Genomic DNA, 13,786 nt, shown 5'->3' with positions numbered 1-13,786 from the left:
CTTGTTGTCGAAAAAGCGATAAATGTGTATCTTTTCTGGTAGTTCGCGACACGCTGATTACGAATCTAAAGTTTATTTTGGAATTGGGTGTTGTGTGGGGGCGTAAGAGGCAAAAAACCTGATTTTTGCCTGGTTTTGCCAAACCTGTTTTTGGCCAAAATTTACCCAAAATCGAACCAAAATCGATTTCGCCCAAATGACGTAACCGGGGGTAACCGATGCCCAGAAGCCCAAATCTGCAACTCCCAGGTCCATATCTGCTTCCGTTCGGGAGATACGTGGTCCCAAAGGACCCGATAGAAATACGTGTTCTTTATAAGTGTATAAGTGCCAATTTGGAAAACGGGCCCTCTTTTCGGCCCCCTCTCTTGTCCTCTCTGAAACCCCCATCGACATTAAAATTAGACGTGGAGTAGAAGACACCCTTGTCTTTGTTATACACCATTTTCGTGTAATTATCTGACCGGAAAAGGCTTTTTTCGCTCTGTTTGCAACTTCAGAGGAACAATAGAAAAGCGAAAAACTTTTCGGGACAACAAAAGGTTTAAGACCTTTGTTCGTCGTAAAAGTTTTTCGCTCTTCCTTTTTTTGGAAAAAGGTGAAAAAATTTGTTGTCGAAAAAGCGATAAATGTGTATCTTTTCTGGTAGTTCGCGACACGCTGATTACGAATCTGAAGTTTATTTTGGAATTGGGTGTTGTGTGGGGGCGTAAGAGGCAAAAAACCTGATTTTTGCCTGTTTTTGCCAAACCTGTTTTTGGCCAAAATTTACCCAACATCGATTTCGCCCAAATGACGTAACCGGGGGTAACCGATGCCCAGAAGCACAAATCTGCAACTATCAGGTCCATATCTGCTTCCGTTCGGGAGATACGTGGTCCCAAAGGACCCGATAGAAATACGTGTTCTTTATAAGTGTATATAAGTGCCAATTTGGAAAACTCCCTCTTTTCGGCCCCCTCTCTTGTCCTCTCTGAAACCCCCATCGACATTAAAATTAGACGTGGAGTAGAAGACACCCTTGTCTTTGTTATACACCATTTTCGTGTAATTATCTGACCGGGAAAGGCTTTTTTCGCTCTGTTTGCAACTTCAGAGGAACAATAGAAAAGCGAAAAACTTTTCGGGACAACAAAAGGTTTAAGACCTTTGTTCGTCGTAAAAGTTTTTCGCTCTTCCTTTTTTTTGAAAAAGGTTGAAAAAATTTGTTGTCGAAAAAGCGATAAATGTGTAACTTTTCTGGTAGTTCGCGACACGCTGATTACGAATCTGAAGTTTATTTTGGAATTGGGTGTTGTGTGGGGGCGTAAGAGGCAAAAAACCTGATTTTTGCCTGTTTTTGCCAAACCTGTTTTTGGCCAAAATTTACCCAAAATCGATTTCGCCCAAATGACGTAACCGGGGGTAACCGATGCCCAGAAGCACAAATCTGCAACTCCCAGGTCCATATCTGCTTCCGTTCGGGAGATACGTGGTCCCAAAGGACCCGATAGAAATACGTGTTCTTTATAAGTGTATAAGTGCCAATTTGGAAAACTCCCTCTTTTCGGCCCCCTCTCTTGTCCTCTCTGAAACCCCCATCGACATTAAAATTAGACGTGGAGTAGAAGACACCCTTGTCTTTGTTATACACCAATTTCGTGTAATTATCTGACCGGGAAAGGCTTTTTTCGCTCTGTTTGCAACTTCAGAGGAACAATAGAAAAGCGAAAAACTTTTCGGGACAACAAAAGGTTTAAGACCTTTGTTCGTCGTAAAAGTTTTTCGCTCTTCCTTTTTTTGGAAAAAGGTTGAAAAAACTTGTTGTCGAAAAAGCGATAAATGTGTATCTTTTCTGGTAGTTCGCGACACGCTGATTACGAATCTAAAGTTTATTTTGGAATTGGGTGTTGTGTGGGGGCGTAAGAGGCAAAAAACCTGATTTTTGCCTGGTTTTGCCAAACCTTGTTTTTGGCCAAAATTTACCCAAAATCGAACCAAAATCGATTTCGCCCAAATGACGTAACCGGGGGTAACCGATGCCCAGAAGCCCAAATCTGCAACTCCCAGGTCCATATCTGCTTCCGTTCGGGAGATACGTGGTCCCAAAGGACCCGATAGAAATACGTGTTCTTTATAAGTGTATAAGTGCTAATTTGGAAAACGGGCCCTCTTTTCGGCCCCCTCTCTTGTCCTCTCTGAAACCCCCATCGACATTAAAATTAGACGTGGAGTAGAAGACACCCTTGTCTTTGTTATACACCATTTTCGTGTAATTATCTGACCGGGAAAGGCTTTTTTCGCTCTGTTTGCAACTTCAGAGGAACAATAGAAAAGCGAAAAACTTTTCGGGACAACAAAAGGTTTAAGACCTTTGTTCGTCGTAAAAGTTTTTCGCTCTTCCTTTTTTTTGAAAAAGGTGAAAAAATTTGTTGTCGAAAAAGCGATAAATGTGTAACTTTTCTGGTAGTTCGCGACACGCTGATTACGAATCTGAAGTTTATTTTGGAATTGGGTGTTGTGTGGGGGCGTAAGAGGCAAAAAACCTGATTTTTGCCTGTTTTTGCCAAACCTGTTTTTGGCCAAAATTTACCCAAAATCGATTTCGCCCAAATGACGTAACCGGGGGTAACCGATGCCCAGAAGCACAAATCTGCAACTCCCAGGTCCATATCTGCTTCCGTTCGGGAGATACGTGGTCCCAAAGGACCCGATAGAAATACGTGTTCTTTATAAGTGTATAAGTGCCAATTTGGAAAACTCCCTCTTTTCGGCCCCCTCTCTTGTCCTCTCTGAAACCCCCATCGACATTAAAATTAGACGTGGAGTAGAAGACACCCTTGTCTTTGTCATACACCAATTTCGTGTAATTATCTGACCGGGAAAGGCTTTTTTCGCTCTGTTTGCAACTTCAGAGGAACAATAGAAAAGCGAAAAACTTTTCGGGACAACAAAAGGTTTAAGACCTTTGTTCGTCGTAAAAGTTTTTCGCTCTTCCTTTTTTTGGAAAAAGGTTGAAAAAACTTGTTGTCGAAAAAGCGATAAATGTGTATCTTTTCTGGTAGTTCGCGACACGCTGATTACGAATCTAAAGTTTATTTTGGAATTGGGTGTTGTGTGGGGGCGTAAGAGGCAAAAAACCTGATTTTTGCCTGGTTTTGCCAAACCTGTTTTTGGCCAAAATTTACCCAAAATCGAACCAAAATCGATTTCGCCCAAATGACGTAACCGGGGGTAACCGATGCCCAGAAGCCCAAATCTGCAACTCCCAGGTCCATATCTGCTTCCGTTCGGGAGATACGTGGTCCCAAAGGACCCGATAGAAATACGTGTTCTTTATAAGTGTATAAGTGCCAATTTGGAAAACGGGCCCTCTTTTCGGCCCCCTCTCTTGTCCTCTCTGAAACCCCCATCGACATTAAAATTAGACGTGGAGTAGAAGACACCCTTGTCTTTGTTATACACCATTTTCGTGTAATTATCTGACCGGAAAAGGCTTTTTTCGCTCTGTTTGCAACTTCAGAGGAACAATAGAAAAGCGAAAAACTTTTCGGGACAACAAAAGGTTTAAGACCTTTGTTCGTCGTAAAAGTTTTTCGCTCTTCCTTTTTTTGGAAAAAGGTGAAAAAATTTGTTGTCGAAAAAGCGATAAATGTGTATCTTTTCTGGTAGTTCGCGACACGCTGATTACGAATCTGAAGTTTATTTTGGAATTGGGTGTTGTGTGGGGGCGTAAGAGGCAAAAAACCTGATTTTTGCCTGTTTTTGCCAAACCTGTTTTTGGCCAAAATTTACCCAACATCGATTTCGCCCAAATGACGTAACCGGGGGTAACCGATGCCCAGAAGCACAAATCTGCAACTATCAGGTCCATATCTGCTTCCGTTCGGGAGATACGTGGTCCCAAAGGACCCGATAGAAATACGTGTTCTTTATAAGTGTATATAAGTGCCAATTTGGAAAACTCCCTCTTTTCGGCCCCCTCTCTTGTCCTCTCTGAAACCCCCATCGACATTAAAATTAGACGTGGAGTAGAAGACACCCTTGTCTTTGTTATACACCATTTTCGTGTAATTATCTGACCGGGAAAGGCTTTTTTCGCTCTGTTTGCAACTTCAGAGGAACAATAGAAAAGCGAAAAACTTTTCGGGACAACAAAAGGTTTAAGACCTTTGTTCGTCGTAAAAGTTTTTCGCTCTTCCTTTTTTTTGAAAAAGGTTGAAAAAATTTGTTGTCGAAAAAGCGATAAATGTGTAACTTTTCTGGTAGTTCGCGACACGCTGATTACGAATCTGAAGTTTATTTTGGAATTGGGTGTTGTGTGGGGGCGTAAGAGGCAAAAAACCTGATTTTTGCCTGTTTTTGCCAAACCTGTTTTTGGCCAAAATTTACCCAAAATCGATTTCGCCCAAATGACGTAACCGGGGGTAACCGATGCCCAGAAGCACAAATCTGCAACTCCCAGGTCCATATCTGCTTCCGTTCGGGAGATACGTGGTCCCAAAGGACCCGATAGAAATACGTGTTCTTTATAAGTGTATAAGTGCCAATTTGGAAAACTCCCTCTTTTCGGCCCCCTCTCTTGTCCTCTCTGAAACCCCCATCGACATTAAAATTAGACGTGGAGTAGAAGACACCCTTGTCTTTGTTATACACCAATTTCGTGTAATTATCTGACCGGGAAAGGCTTTTTTCGCTCTGTTTGCAACTTCAGAGGAACAATAGAAAAGCGAAAAACTTTTCGGGACAACAAAAGGTTTAAGACCTTTGTTCGTCGTAAAAGTTTTTCGCTCTTCCTTTTTTTGGAAAAAGGTTGAAAAAACTTGTTGTCGAAAAAGCGATAAATGTGTATCTTTTCTGGTAGTTCGCGACACGCTGATTACGAATCTAAAGTTTATTTTGGAATTGGGTGTTGTGTGGGGGCGTAAGAGGCAAAAAACCTGATTTTTGCCTGGTTTTGCCAAACCTTGTTTTTGGCCAAAATTTACCCAAAATCGAACCAAAATCGATTTCGCCCAAATGACGTAACCGGGGGTAACCGATGCCCAGAAGCCCAAATCTGCAACTCCCAGGTCCATATCTGCTTCCGTTCGGGAGATACGTGGTCCCAAAGGACCCGATAGAAATACGTGTTCTTTATAAGTGTATAAGTGCTAATTTGGAAAACGGGCCCTCTTTTCGGCCCCCTCTCTTGTCCTCTCTGAAACCCCCATCGACATTAAAATTAGACGTGGAGTAGAAGACACCCTTGTCTTTGTTATACACCATTTTCGTGTAATTATCTGACCGGGAAAGGCTTTTTTCGCTCTGTTTGCAACTTCAGAGGAACAATAGAAAAGCGAAAAACTTTTCGGGACAACAAAAGGTTTAAGACCTTTGTTCGTCGTAAAAGTTTTTCGCTCTTCCTTTTTTTTGAAAAAGGTGAAAAAATTTGTTGTCGAAAAAGCGATAAATGTGTAACTTTTCTGGTAGTTCGCGACACGCTGATTACGAATCTGAAGTTTATTTTGGAATTGGGTGTTGTGTGGGGGCGTAAGAGGCAAAAAACCTGATTTTTGCCTGTTTTTGCCAAACCTGTTTTTGGCCAAAATTTACCCAAAATCGATTTCGCCCAAATGACGTAACCGGGGGTAACCGATGCCCAGAAGCACAAATCTGCAACTCCCAGGTCCATATCTGCTTCCGTTCGGGAGATACGTGGTCCCAAAGGACCCGATAGAAATACGTGTTCTTTATAAGTGTATAAGTGCCAATTTGGAAAACTCCCTCTTTTCGGCCCCCTCTCTTGTCCTCTCTGAAACCGCCATCGACATTAAAATTAGACGTGGAGTAGAAGACACCCTTGTCTTTGTTATACACCAATTTCGTGTAATTATCTGACCGGGAAAGGCTTTTTTCGCTCTGTTTGCAACTTCAGAGGAACAATAGAAAAGCGAAAAACTTTTCGGGACAACAAAAGGTTTAAGACCTTTGTTCGTCGTAAAAGTTTTTCGCTCTTCCTTTTTTTGGAAAAAGGTTGAAAAAACTTGTTGTCGAAAAAGCGATAAATGTGTATCTTTTCTGGTAGTTCGCGACACGCTGATTACGAATCTAAAGTTTATTTTGGAATTGGGTGTTGTGTGGGGGCGTAAGAGGCAAAAAACCTGATTTTTGCCTGGTTTTGCCAAACCTGTTTTTGGCCAAAATTTACCCAAAATCGAACCAAAATCGATTTCGCCCAAATGACGTAACCGGGGGTAACCGATGCCCAGAAGCCCAAATCTGCAACTCCCAGGTCCATATCTGCTTCCGTTCGGGAGATACGTGGTCCCAAAGGACCCGATAGAAATACGTGTTCTTTATAAGTGTATAAGTGCCAATTTGGAAAACGGGCCCTCTTTTCGGCCCCCTCTCTTGTCCTCTCTGAAACCCCCATCGACATTAAAATTAGACGTGGAGTAGAAGACACCCTTGTCTTTGTTATACACCATTTTCGTGTAATTATCTGACCGGAAAAGGCTTTTTTCGCTCTGTTTGCAACTTCAGAGGAACAATAGAAAAGCGAAAAACTTTTCGGGACAACAAAAGGTTTAAGACCTTTGTTCGTCGTAAAAGTTTTTCGCTCTTCCTTTTTTTGGAAAAAGGTGAAAAAATTTGTTGTCGAAAAAGCGATAAATGTGTATCTTTTCTGGTAGTTCGCGACACGCTGATTACGAATCTGAAGTTTATTTTGGAATTGGGTGTTGTGTGGGGGCGTAAGAGGCAAAAAACCTGATTTTTGCCTGTTTTTGCCAAACCTGTTTTTGGCCAAAATTTACCCAACATCGATTTCGCCCAAATGACGTAACCGGGGGTAACCGATGCCCAGAAGCACAAATCTGCAACTATCAGGTCCATATCTGCTTCCGTTCGGGAGATACGTGGTCCCAAAGGACCCGATAGAAATACGTGTTCTTTATAAGTGTATATAAGTGCCAATTTGGAAAACTCCCTCTTTTCGGCCCCCTCTCTTGTCCTCTCTGAAACCCCCATCGACATTAAAATTAGACGTGGAGTAGAAGACACCCTTGTCTTTGTTATACACCATTTTCGTGTAATTATCTGACCGGGAAAGGCTTTTTTCGCTCTGTTTGCAACTTCAGAGGAACAATAGAAAAGCGAAAAACTTTTCGGGACAACAAAAGGTTTAAGACCTTTGTTCGTCGTAAAAGTTTTTCGCTCTTCCTTTTTTTTGAAAAAGGTTGAAAAAATTTGTTGTCGAAAAAGCGATAAATGTGTAACTTTTCTGGTAGTTCGCGACACGCTGATTACGAATCTGAAGTTTATTTTGGAATTGGGTGTTGTGTGGGGGCGTAAGAGGCAAAAAACCTGATTTTTGCCTGTTTTTGCCAAACCTGTTTTTGGCCAAAATTTACCCAAAATCGATTTCGCCCAAATGACGTAACCGGGGGTAACCGATGCCCAGAAGCACAAATCTGCAACTCCCAGGTCCATATCTGCTTCCGTTCGGGAGATACGTGGTCCCAAAGGACCCGATAGAAATACGTGTTCTTTATAAGTGTATAAGTGCCAATTTGGAAAACTCCCTCTTTTCGGCCCCCTCTCTTGTCCTCTCTGAAACCGCCATCGACATTAAAATTAGACGTGGAGTAGAAGACACCCTTGTCTTTGTTATACACCAATTTCGTGTAATTATCTGACCGGGAAAGGCTTTTTTCGCTCTGTTTGCAACTTCAGAGGAACAATAGAAAAGCGAAAAACTTTTCGGGACAACAAAAGGTTTAAGACCTTTGTTCGTCGTAAAAGTTTTTCGCTCTTCCTTTTTTTGGAAAAAGGTTGAAAAAACTTGTTGTCGAAAAAGCGATAAATGTGTATCTTTTCTGGTAGTTCGCGACACGCTGATTACGAATCTAAAGTTTATTTTGGAATTGGGTGTTGTGTGGGGGCGTAAGAGGCAAAAAACCTGATTTTTGCCTGGTTTTGCCAAACCTGTTTTTGGCCAAAATTTACCCAAAATCGAACCAAAATCGATTTCGCCCAAATGACGTAACCGGGGGTAACCGATGCCCAGAAGCACAAATCTGCAACTCCCAGGTCCATATCTGCTTCCGTTCGGGAGATACGTGGTCCCAAAGGACCCGATAGAAATACGTGTTCTTTATAAGTGTATAAGTGCTAATTTGGAAAACGGGCCCTCTTTTCGGCCCCCTCTCTTGTCCTCTCTGAAACCCCCATCGACATTAAAATTAGACGTGGAGTAGAAGACACCCTTGTCTTTGTTATACACCATTTTCGTGTAATTATCTGACCGGGAAAGGCTTTTTTCGCTCTGTTTGCAACTTCAGAGGAACAATAGAAAAGCGAAAAACTTTTCGGGACAACAAAAGGTTTAAGACCTTTGTTCGTCGTAAAAGTTTTTCGCTCTTCCTTTTTTTTGAAAAAGGTGAAAAAATTTGTTGTCGAAAAAGCGATAAATGTGTAACTTTTCTGGTAGTTCGCGACACGCTGATTACGAATCTGAAGTTTATTTTGGAATTGGGTGTTGTGTGGGGGCGTAAGAGGCAAAAAACCTGATTTTTGCCTGTTTTTGCCAAACCTGTTTTTGGCCAAAATTTACCCAAAATCGATTTCGCCCAAATGACGTAACCGGGGGTAACCGATGCCCAGAAGCACAAATCTGCAACTCCCAGGTCCATATCTGCTTCCGTTCGGGAGATACGTGGTCCCAAAGGACCCGATAGAAATACGTGTTCTTTATAAGTGTATAAGTGCCAATTTGGAAAACTCCCTCTTTTCGGCCCCCTCTCTTGTCCTCTCTGAAACCGCCATCGACATTAAAATTAGACGTGGAGTAGAAGACACCCTTGTCTTTGTTATACACCAATTTCGTGTAATTATCTGACCGGGAAAGGCTTTTTTCGCTCTGTTTGCAACTTCAGAGGAACAATAGAAAAGCGAAAAACTTTTCGGGACAACAAAAGGTTTAAGACCTTTGTTCGTCGTAAAAGTTTTTCGCTCTTCCTTTTTTTGGAAAAAGGTTGAAAAAACTTGTTGTCGAAAAAGCGATAAATGTGTATCTTTTCTGGTAGTTCGCGACACGCTGATTACGAATCTAAAGTTTATTTTGGAATTGGGTGTTGTGTGGGGGCGTAAGAGGCAAAAAACCTGATTTTTGCCTGGTTTTGCCAAACCTGTTTTTGGCCAAAATTTACCCAAAATCGAACCAAAATCGATTTCGCCCAAATGACGTAACCGGGGGTAACCGATGCCCAGAAGCCCAAATCTGCAACTCCCAGGTCCATATCTGCTTCCGTTCGGGAGATACGTGGTCCCAAAGGACCCGATAGAAATACGTGTTCTTTATAAGTGTATAAGTGCTAATTTGGAAAACGGGCCCTCTTTTCGGCCCCCTCTCTTGTCCTCTCTGAAACCCCCATCGACATTAAAATTAGACGTGGAGTAGAAGACACCCTTGTCTTTGTTATACACCATTTTCGTGTAATTATCTGACCGGGAAAGGCTTTTTTCGCTCTGTTTGCAACTTCAGAGGAACAATAGAAAAGCGAAAAACTTTTCGGGACAACAAAAGGTTTAAGACCTTTGTTCGTCGTAAAAGTTTTTCGCTCTTCCTTTTTTTTGAAAAAGGTGAAAAAATTTGTTGTCGAAAAAGCGATAAATGTGTAACTTTTCTGGTAGTTCGCGACACGCTGATTACGAATCTGAAGTTTATTTTGGAATTGGGTGTTGTGTGGGGGCGTAAGAGGCAAAAAACCTGATTTTTGCCTGTTTTTGCCAAACCTGTTTTTGGCCAAAATTTACCCAACATCGATTTCGCCCAAATGACGTAACCGGGGGTAACCGATGCCCAGAAGCACAAATCTGCAACTATCAGGTCCATATCTGCTTCCGTTCGGGAGATACGTGGTCCCAAAGGACCCGATAGAAATACGTGTTCTTTATAAGTGTATATAAGTGCCAATTTGGAAAACTCCCTCTTTTCGGCCCCCTCTCTTGTCCTCTCTGAAACCCCCATCGACATTAAAATTAGACGTGGAGTAGAAGACACCCTTGTCTTTGTTATACACCATTTTCGTGTAATTATCTGACCGGGAAAGGCTTTTTTCGCTCTGTTTGCAACTTCAGAGGAACAATAGAAAAGCGAAAAACTTTTCGGGACAACAAAAGGTTTAAGACCTTTGTTCGTCGTAAAAGTTTTTCGCTCTTCCTTTTTTTGGAAAAAGGTTGAAAAAACTTGTTGTCGAAAAAGCGATAAATGTGTATCTTTTCTGGTAGTTCGCGACACGCTGATTACGAATCTAAAGTTTATTTTGGAATTGGGTGTTGTGTGGGGGCGTAAGAGGCAAAAAACCTGATTTTTGCCTGGTTTTGCCAAACCTTGTTTTTGGCCAAAATTTACCCAAAATCGAACCAAAATCGATTTCGCCCAAATGACGTAACCGGGGGTAACCGATGCCCAGAAGCCCAAATCTGCAACTCCCAGGTCCATATCTGCTTCCGTTCGGGAGATACGTGGTCCCAAAGGACCCGATAGAAATACGTGTTCTTTATAAGTGTATAAGTGCTAATTTGGAAAACGGGCCCTCTTTTCGGCCCCCTCTCTTGTCCTCTCTGAAACCCCCATCGACATTAAAATTAGACGTGGAGTAGAAGACACCCTTGTCTTTGTTATACACCATTTTCGTGTAATTATCTGACCGGGAAAGGCTTTTTTCGCTCTGTTTGCAACTTCAGAGGAACAATAGAAAAGCGAAAAACTTTTCGGGACAACAAAAGGTTTAAGACCTTTGTTCGTCGTAAAAGTTTTTCGCTCTTCCTTTTTTTTGAAAAAGGTGAAAAAATTTGTTGTCGAAAAAGCGATAAATGTGTAACTTTTCTGGTAGTTCGCGACACGCTGATTACGAATCTAAAGTTTATTTTGGAATTGGGTGTTGTGTGGGGGCGTAAGAGGCAAAAAACCTGATTTTTGCCTGTTTTTGCCAAACCTGTTTTTGGCCAAAATTTACCCAACATCGATTTCGCCCAAATGACGTAACCGGGGGTAACCGATGCCCAGAAGCACAAATCTGCAACTCCCAGGTCCATATCTGCTTCCGTTCGGGAGATACGTGGTCCCAAAGGACCCGATAGAAATACGTGTTCTTTATAAGTGTATAAGTGCCAATTTGGAAAACTCCCTCTTTTCGGCCCCCTCTCTTGTCCTCTCTGAAACCCCCATCGACATTAAAATTAGACGTGGAGTAGAAGACACCCTTGTCTTTGTTATACACCAATTTCGTGTAATTATCTGACCGGGAAAGGCTTTTTTCGCTCTGTTTGCAACTTCAGAGGAACAATAGAAAAGCGAAAAACTTTTCGGGACAACAAAAGGTTTAAGACCTTTGTTCGTCGTAAAAGTTTTTCGCTCTTCCTTTTTTTTGAAAAAGGTTGAAAAAACTTGTTGTCGAAAAAGCGATAAATGTGTATCTTTTCTGGTAGTTCGCGACACGCTGATTACGAATCTAAAGTTTATTTTGGAATTGGGTGTTGTGTGGGGGCGTAAGAGGCAAAAAACCTGATTTTTGCCTGGTTTTGCCAAACCTGTTTTTGGCCAAAATTTACCCAAAATCGAACCAAAATCGATTTCGCCCAAATGACGTAACCGGGGGTAACCGATGCCCAGAAGCCCAAATCTGCAACTCCCAGGTCCATATCTGCTTCCGTTCGGGAGATACGTGGTCCCAAAGGACCCGATAGAAATACGTGTTCTTTATAAGTGTATAAGTGCCAATTTGGAAAACGGGCCCTCTTTTCGGCCCCCTCTCTTGTCCTCTCTGAAACCCCCATCGACATTAAAATTAGACGTGGAGTAGAAGACACCCTTGTCTTTGTTATACACCATTTTCGTGTAATTATCTGACCGGAAAAGGCTTTTTTCGCTCTGTTTGCAACTTCAGAGGAACAATAGAAAAGCGAAAAACTTTTCGGGACAACAAAAGGTTTAAGACCTTTGTTCGTCGTAAAAGTTTTTCGCTCTTCCTTTTTTTGGAAAAAGGTGAAAAAATTTGTTGTCGAAAAAGCGATAAATGTGTATCTTTTCTGGTAGTTCGCGACACGCTGATTACGAATCTGAAGTTTATTTTGGAATTGGGTGTTGTGTGGGGGCGTAAGAGGCAAAAAACCTGATTTTTGCCTGTTTTTGCCAAACCTGTTTTTGGCCAAAATTTACCCAACATCGATTTCGCCCAAATGACGTAACCGGGGGTAACCGATGCCCAGAAGCACAAATCTGCAACTATCAGGTCCATATCTGCTTCCGTTCGGGAGATACGTGGTCCCAAAGGACCCGATAGAAATACGTGTTCTTTATAAGTGTATATAAGTGCCAATTTGGAAAACTCCCTCTTTTCGGCCCCCTCTCTTGTCCTCTCTGAAACCCCCATCGACATTAAAATTAGACGTGGAGTAGAAGACACCCTTGTCTTTGTTATACACCATTTTCGTGTAATTATCTGACCGGGAAAGGCTTTTTTCGCTCTGTTTGCAACTTCAGAGGAACAATAGAAAAGCGAAAAACTTTTCGGGACAACAAAAGGTTTAAGACCTTTGTTCGTCGTAAAAGTTTTTCGCTCTTCCTTTTTTTTGAAAAAGGTTGAAAAAATTTGTTGTCGAAAAAGCGATAAATGTGTAACTTTTCTGGTAGTTCGCGACACGCTGATTACGAATCTGAAGTTTATTTTGGAATTGGGTGTTGTGTGGGGGCGTAAGAGGCAAAAAACCTGATTTTTGCCTGTTTTTGCCAAACCTGTTTTTGGCCAAAATTTACCCAAAATCGATTTCGCCCAAATGACGTAACCGGGGGTAACCGATGCCCAGAAGCACAAATCTGCAACTCCCAGGTCCATATCTGCTTCCGTTCGGGAGATACGTGGTCCCAAAGGACCCGATAGAAATACGTGTTCTTTATAAGTGTATAAGTGCCAATTTGGAAAACTCCCTCTTTTCGGCCCCCTCTCTTGTCCTCTCTGAAACCGCCATCGACATTAAAATTAGACGTGGAGTAGAAGACACCCTTGTCTTTGTTATACACCAATTTCGTGTAATTATCTGACCGGGAAAGGCTTTTTTCGCTCTGTTTGCAACTTCAGAGGAACAATAGAAAAGCGAAAAACTTTTCGGGACAACAAAAGGTTTAAGACCTTTGTTCGTCGTAAAAGTTTTTCGCTCTTCCTTTTTTTGGAAAAAGGTTGAAAAAACTTGTTGTCGAAAAAGCGATAAATGTGTATCTTTTCTGGTAGTTCGCGACACGCTGATTACGAATCTAAAGTTTATTTTGGAATTGGGTGTTGTGTGGGGGCGTAAGAGGCAAAAAACCTGATTTTTGCCTGGTTTTGCCAAACCTGTTTTTGGCCAAAATTTACCCAAAATCGAACCAAAATCGATTTCGCCCAAATGACGTAACCGGGGGTAACCGATGCCCAGAAGCCCAAATCTGCAACTCCCAGGTCCATATCTGCTTCCGTTCGGGAGATACGTGGTCCCAAAGGACCCGATAGAAATACGTGTTCTTTATAAGTGTATAAGTGCTAATTTGGAAAACGGGCCCTCTTTTCGGCCCCCTCTCTTGTCCTCTCTGAAACCCCCATCGACATTAAAATTAGACGTGGAGTAGAAGACACCCTTGTCTTTGTTATACACCATTTTCGTGTAATTATCTGACCGGGAAAGGCTTTTTTCGCTCTGTTTGCAACTTCAGAGGAACAATAGAAAAGCGAAAAACTTTTCGGGACAACAAAAGGTTTAAGACCTTTGTTCGTCGTAAAAGTTTTTC

This window comes from Apostichopus japonicus, chromosome 5 (genome assembly GCF_037975245.1).
Source record: "Apostichopus japonicus isolate 1M-3 chromosome 5, ASM3797524v1, whole genome shotgun sequence".
NCBI classification, from domain to species: Eukaryota; Metazoa; Echinodermata; class Holothuroidea; order Aspidochirotida; family Stichopodidae; genus Apostichopus; species Apostichopus japonicus.
The sequence above is the reverse complement of the archived record's forward strand: the minus strand, read 5'-3'. Positions refer to the sequence as shown.